Source organism: Salvelinus fontinalis, chromosome 33 (assembly GCF_029448725.1).
Source record: "Salvelinus fontinalis isolate EN_2023a chromosome 33, ASM2944872v1, whole genome shotgun sequence".
NCBI lineage: Eukaryota > Metazoa > Chordata > Actinopteri > Salmoniformes > Salmonidae > Salvelinus > Salvelinus fontinalis.
In genome coordinates, this window is record NC_074697.1 from 24,455,263 (window position 1) to 24,462,760 (window position 7,498).

Sequence of the window (7,498 nt, forward strand, 5' to 3'; positions counted from 1 at the left end):
TCCTCAAAACTCATTGGATGAAAAAGCCAGAGGTCCCTGACCTTCCTCTCCAATGGGTTTTGAGAAGGAGACAAGGAGAGAGGACACGAGGAGTATGCAATTGTGATCTTCCCCGTTTCCTCCCTGCTACTCCCCCCAACAGCCAGCTAGCAGGAAATGACTAGAGGCAAGGCCAAATGTGTCAGCATTTGTAAGTTATTCTGCTCCCTCTTGCTCAATGGGAGTTCTCAGGAAGACTTCCCTAAACAAGCGGGTATGCAGACATTCGACATCGGGAGCAGAAGCCACCTCTTACTGTAGCTACAGTAGCCAGAGGCAATATAGAGGGTCGGAAGCTAGAGAGAGATTTACATCAGAAGGGATGTGTTGCACATTTGCTGGATGGCAGGCAGCACATTAAAAATGAATTATACATTAATTGGGGTCTTCCTACAATGATATTTCTCCCTCTTTTCAGATAGAACTGAATTTAAGTGCATGTGAGGTGCATTACTATCTTGGATTCTTTGCTATTACTAGAGCTAGCTTTCCCTGACTGGAAAATAACCCCTCTCTGTCCAGTACATTACTAACTCCCATCTTTGAATTCACTTAAAATAATTTGTATCAATATAGCACACTATCATGAGAATGGTGGAAATTGCCCATTCAGTAGTTACCCTTGCCAGAGAGAGAGAAAGAAGAGGGGAGGGAAAGACAGCGGGAATGGAAGGTTAAGATGGGGACAGGAGGGTGGGGAATGGGGGAGAGAGAGGAGAGAGGGCAGGAGGAATAAGAGGATGGGATAGCAAGGAATGGGAGGGAAGTGTGGAGGAGGTGACGAAGAGATGTAAAAGCATCTGATACCTTCAGTGTTCTCCCTGTCTCCCGGCAACAGTGCCACCAAGCTCATTACACTTCCAAATGCTGCTGCTGCTGTATCCTCTTCCCCCTGGGCCTCCCCGTGACAGGCTGTCTTGTTTTTTGGCTGACTCGTGACCCCTGCTTCTGACCCCCATGTCACATCAACGGCACACTGCCCAGCCCAATTGTCATTTGCTCTGGCATGCAAGCTGTTCAATAATGTTTCATCTTCAACTAGAAGGGGGGAGAGGGCCAGAAGGAATAGTAACGTGTGGTCCTGCCTGGTCTGTCTCTGTGTGGTGGTCAGCGTTGTCTGGAAGCAACATAAACTGTTTAATCAGCTGTCCAATGACATGTCATGCAGTACTTTAAATTAGCTGTGCAATTTAGTAAGGGAATAAGGAATGGAATATTGATCGGCCATTTTGCACCATGCAGCGCAGTCCTCAACACACCATAAACACCAAGATCAATGAATCAATGCACCATCAATACATACTTGGCCAGTCCTCCTAGTACTTGTTAGGATATTTATCTGAAGCTCTGGTTTACGGTTTGGTTCTCCTTTCCCTATCCATCCCCCCTCCAGGAGTAAACTATGACATCATAAGCCACTCCATCCACCCCCATGGTTCTCTCGAGGCGGACAAAACAACAGTGTTTAGGCTATATTAGTCAACCTATTCAACATATTAGTCAACCTATTCAACATATTAGTCAACCTATTCAACATATTAGTCAACCTATTCAACATATTAGTCAACCTATTCAACATATTAGTCAACCTATTCAACATATTAGTCAACCTATTCAACATACTAGTCAACCTCTTCAACATACTAGTCAACCTATTCAACATATTCGTCAACCTGACGAACAGTGGTTGAATTGAGCCGGGTTCCTGCATCTAAGGCCAAAAAGATAAGTAGCATAAAAAGTAGAATAAAAGTAGGATAGCCTCAAACACAACCCTAATCCCTGCTTCACGTCTACATCTCGGTTCAACCCTAACCCCAGCCTCTACCACAACCCTAGCCTCTACTACAACCCTAACCCCAGCCTCAACCACAACCTTAACCCCAGTCTCTACCACAACCCTAGCCTCTACTACAAACCTAACCCATCCTCTACCACAACCCTAGCCTCTACTACAACCCTAACCCCAGGCTCTACCACAACCCTAACCCCAGCCTCTACCACAAGCCTAGCCTCTACTACAACCCTAACCCCAGCCTCTACTACAACCCTAACCCCAGCTTCAACCACAATTCTAACCCCAGCCTCTACCACAACCCTAGCCTCTACTACAACCCTAACCCCAGCCTCTACCACAACCCTAGCCTCTACTACAACCCTAACCCCAGCCTCTACTACAACCCTAACCCCAGCCTCTACCACAAGTCTAGCCTCTACTACAACCCTAACCCCAGCTTCAACCACAATTCTAACCCCAGCCTCTACCACAACCCTAGCCTCTACTACAACCCTAACCCCAGCCTCTACTACAACCCTAACCCCAGCCTCAACAACAATCCTAACCCCAGCCTCTACTACAACCCTAACCCCAGTCTCAACCACAACCCTAGTCTCTACCACAACCCTAGCCTCTACTACAACCCTGACCCCAGCCTCTACCACAACCCTAATCTCTACTACAACCCTAGCTCCAGCCTCTATCACAACCCCAGCCTCTACTACAACCCTGACCCCAGGCTCTACCACAACCCCAGCCTCTACTACAACCCTGACACCAGCCTCTACCACAACCCTAACGTCTACTACAACCCTGACCCCAGCCTCTACCACAATCCTGACCCCAGGCTCTACCACAACCCTAACCTCTACTACAACCCTAACCCCAGCCTCTACCACAACCCTGACCCCAGCCTCTACCACAACCCTGACCCCAGCCTCTACCACAACCCTGACCCCAGCCTCTACCACAACCCTGACCCCAGCCTCTACCACAACCCTGACCCCAGCCTCTACCACAACCCTAACTCCAGCCTCTGCCACAACCCTGACCCCAGACCCTACCACAACCCTAACCCCAGTTTCTACATTAATCCTAACCCCAGCCTCTACCACAACCCTGACCCCAGCCTCTACCACAACCCTGACCCCAGTCTCTACCACAACCCTAACTCCAGCCTCTGCCAAAACCCTGACCCCAGACCCTACCACAACCCTAACCCCAGTTTCTACATTAATCCTAACCCCAGCCTCTACCACAACACTGACCCCAGCCTCTACCACAACCCTGACCCCAGCCTCTACCACAACCCTGACCCCAGCCTCTACCACAACCCTAACTCCAGCCTCTGCCACAACCCTGACCCCAGCCTCTACCACAACCCTAACCCCAGTTTCTACATTAATCCTAACCCCAGCCTCTACCACAACCCTGACCCCAGCCTCTACCACAACCCTGACCCCAGCCTCTACCACAACCCTGACCCCAGACCCTACCACAACCCTGACCCCAGCCTCTACCACAACCCTGACCCCAGACCCTACCACAACCCTGACCCCAGCCTCTACCACAACCCTAACTCCAGCCTCTGCCACAACCCTGACCCCAGACCCTACCACAACCCTAACCCCAGTTTCTACATTAATCCTAACCCCAGCCTCTACCACAACCCTGACCCCAGCCTCTACCACAACCCTGACCCCAGCCTCTACCACAACCCTGACCCCAGCCTCTACCACAACCCTGACCCCAGACCCTACCACAACCCTGACCCCAGCCTCTACCACAACCCTAACTCCAGCCTCTGCCACAACCCTGACCCCAGACCCTACCACAACCCTAACCCCAGTTTCTACATTAATCCTAACCCCAGCCTCTACCACAACCCTGACCCCAGCCTCTACCACAACCCTGACCCCAGCCTCTACCACAACCCTAACTCCAGCCTCTGCCACAACCCTAACTCCAGCCTCTACCACAACCCTGACCCCAGCCTCTACCACAACCCTGACCCCAGCCTCTACCACAACCCTGACCCCAGCCTCTGCCACAACCCTGACTCCAGCCTCTGCCACAACCCTAACTCCAGCCTCTGCCACAACCCTAACTCCAGCCTCTACCACAACCCTGACCCCAGCCTCTACCACAACCCTAACTCCAGCCTCTGCCACAACCCTGACCCCAGCCTCTACCACAACCCTGACCCCAGCCTCTACCACAACCCTAACCCCAGCCTCTACCACAACCCTAACTCCAGCCTCTGCCACAACCCTGACCCCAGCCTCTACCACAATCCTAACCCCAGTTTCTACATTAATCCTAACCCCAGCCTCTACCACAACCCTGACCCCAGCCTCTACCACAACCCTGACCCCAGCCTCTACCACAACCCTGACCCCAGACCCTACCACAACCCTGACCCCAGCCTCTACCACAACCCTAACTCCAGCCTCTACCACAACCCTGACCCCAGCCTCTACCACAACCCTGACCCCAGCCTCTGCCACAACCCTGACCCCAACTCTTGCCTTATGTTAAAACCTGTCTCAACCTTACTCCTGACCCGCCCAAATAGAGCTCCCCCACACCAAATTCTCCATTTAACACGTTGGCTAACCTGGCTTTATCAAATGAGTTGAATTGAAACATCACCCTTGGGCCAAGAGCAGCAAACAGCGAGCTGAAATTCCCTCCCTTTCCCTAGATGTATATTGTCCTGTCAAGGCCTTGTAACTACTTCACCACATGGATGTGTGTGATTCCTCCCTCACAATGGTTGCAGGCAGGCAGAATGGCTTGAGTTGTTAACCTCCCACCACCGTTATGCCCCGGTGACCTCTCTGCTCTCCTTTTCCCTCCTGCTTCATGCCTCATCCTCCTCCACCGTACTGTAGGTCCCTAGCAGGGTATGGTTGGTGGATGCCCAGGGGTCCTGCTGCTGCCTAGAGGCTCAGTAACCCATGGATACTGTTAATCATGGAGACAGGAGGGCCGACTGACGCCATGCCTGGAGCCTGGAGCTTTGCATGGAAGACTGACCTTACACCAATGCTCACCTCTGGGGTTTTGTGTGGGAGGGGCGTGACCATATGACAGTGGTTTACCTCCAAAAGGACTCTGCTTTTTACATTACAGATGGTGGTGAGGTCATCAAAAGGTCTCAACACAAGATTGTTAATATCTACTGCACAGACTAGACAGTATTTAGGATGACAACTTCTCGTTGGGACTGCTCCTCAGTTTACATTACGAAACAGCATTTTCCCTCAGTTTGACCTCAGTCTGACCTTTTTATGCCATGATCTTCGCAGTGGAGTATCTAACATTTAGTTTATTTATGGGGGACAAAATATGGATACATTTGCCACACTACGGAACATATTTAGAAGTTACTTTGTAACTTTATTAGTTACGAGGTTATTCAAACTTTGGATTCATTTAACATTTTAATACACTTGATAAAGTTGCATTTTAATGTCAAATGTAATTACGTTTGTAAAAACAACAAATGATGACATTAGCCCCAAGCAAGCTGAGTATACTTACGAAACTAATCTTTCAAGTGTTTATTTATTGTGAAATGGAGACCAGAATGACCTACCACCCAAAAGGTAATTGTAGCACTTGAAACACCCAAACTCAAACTCATTTGAATATTAATAGACAAACACAACCTGTACGTGCTAAAGGCCAAATCACAGCTTATCGTGTGGTAAACACAACAACATTCTCATGTGTTCGAACAGCTAAAATGAAAATGTAACCAGTCTATGGATGTCTCACAGCATTCCTTATTTCTCCCCATCTTGTCCTCAGTGTGAGGTGACTGTTTCCAGTTGTCATCTCCGTACTCTTTTGATAACAGGTAATGATGAGGACGATGTAATCGGTTAGTAGTTCAGACAGGTGCCTAGCTACCAAACAACACCTAACATACTGCATGTTGCTATGCTGCTTCAGTTGAATACCAGCCTTCCTCCAACCACCTGTTTCAGCTCCACCATGGTTCCCCATTCCAACCACCCCTGTGTACCACTCATTACTCACACCATTCCATTTACCTTGCACAAATTCCTCCAAATCATAGTCATTTCCATGGCTACAGTGCCATGAAAAAGTATCTGCCCCCTATTTTTGCTTTTTTACCTAAATGTACCTAAATTCCTCCACACTGATGTGAGAGACAGATCAACAACTACAGGAAGTGTTTGGTTGGAGTCATTGCAGCTAAAGGTGGCACAACCAGTTATTGAGTTTAAGGGAGCAATTACTTTTTCACACAGGGGAATTGCATAACTTTGTTTATGAAATAAATTAAATAAGTATGTCATTGTTGTGTTATTTGTTCACTTAGGTTCCCTTTATCTAATAGTAGGTTTTGGTTGAAGATCTGGTAACATTCAGTATGAAAAATATGTAAAAATAGAGAAAATCAGGGGAAAAGGGGGAAAATACTTTTTCACGTCAGCACTCACTCTCATAGTTGACAGTCATTTTGTGTTTTCTGTCTCTCTCACACGTTTGTTTTTAAGATTAAGACTCTGAACCATCTGGGCCTATTTAGAAGACTTGTGACAACCTAGGGGCAGACGGAGAGGGAACAGAACATTTTGAGGAAAAACACTGAGTGGATCTGTGATATGTTCGTTGTTTTATCTTCCATGGAAGCTGACAAAGAGCTCTGATTAGAGAAAAGAAGAGCCACTGTTCTATTAGTATTGAAGCAGTGGTAGAAATATATTTGAATATGCAAATCTGAGATGAAAACCTTAAGCCCCTTAAGCATCTCTTTTCAAATTCATGGCAGGTGTTCTATCGGATAAGAGCCCCACTCTTGCCCTCTGAACCTACCTAGCAGACAGGACAAATAACCCTGCTGAGGAGAAAAAATAAAAACAGGTCTTGCTTATCTGTCTGTGTTACCGCCTTCTAGCAGTGTGGTGATGTGGAAAACGCTGCTATCATTGTCAGTTTCCTGTCATTCTCTGAGCTACATTTCTCCCTGTTTCTCCATGTCACATGGGCAGCAACAAGGGTGAGTTTTATGGTTCCTCATGGTGGCATGTCTCCCTTCAGGCTACGTTCATCCCACCACCAGCCCTCCTTCTCTGTCAGCTCAGGTTTACGACTATATTATAATACGGCCTATATCTGATTAACTGAGGGTAAAGTCTAATTGCCCCATCTGACAGACCATCATTATCCTTTGACTATCAAGTGCTTAAAGGGATAGTTCAACCAAATTACATGAACTTGTATTTGTGGCAAAGTAAATTGTACAAAAAGGCACTAGAACCCAGAACCATAAAGCTGGCTAACTGCCCATAGAGAGGCAGAAAAAGGGGACTACTTTCAAAAGTTACTCTGCTGATTAAAAGGGTATCCCATGCATTCATGTTCAGAAGTAGATTTTCAAGTGTGTCCTTTCCCCCTGAATATTGCTGGGTGAATATTTGCGTTTTCATGTTTAATGTTCTCCTAATTCTCTATCAATTCAAAGTCACTTAGAGCTGAGGGACTGAGTGGTGCGCTGATCTCGCTGCACTCGCTGTGTCATTTTCTCATTCCCGCTGATGGCTGTGGTTGGCAACCATTGTAACAGGCTGGCTGATTAGTGATTAAAATGTTTACATGGGGAAAAAGGTACAGGCAGAGGCACACGCCGCTAAAGGCTACACACTG

At 47.8% G+C, this 7,498-nt stretch overlaps 1 pseudogene; it reads left to right on the forward strand.

Annotated features, from left to right (window-relative positions):
• Positions 1-217: 217 nt before the first annotated feature.
• On the forward strand, positions 218-4,307 carry LOC129831562 (uncharacterized; annotated as a pseudogene).
• Positions 4,308-7,498: the final 3,191 nt, after the last annotated feature.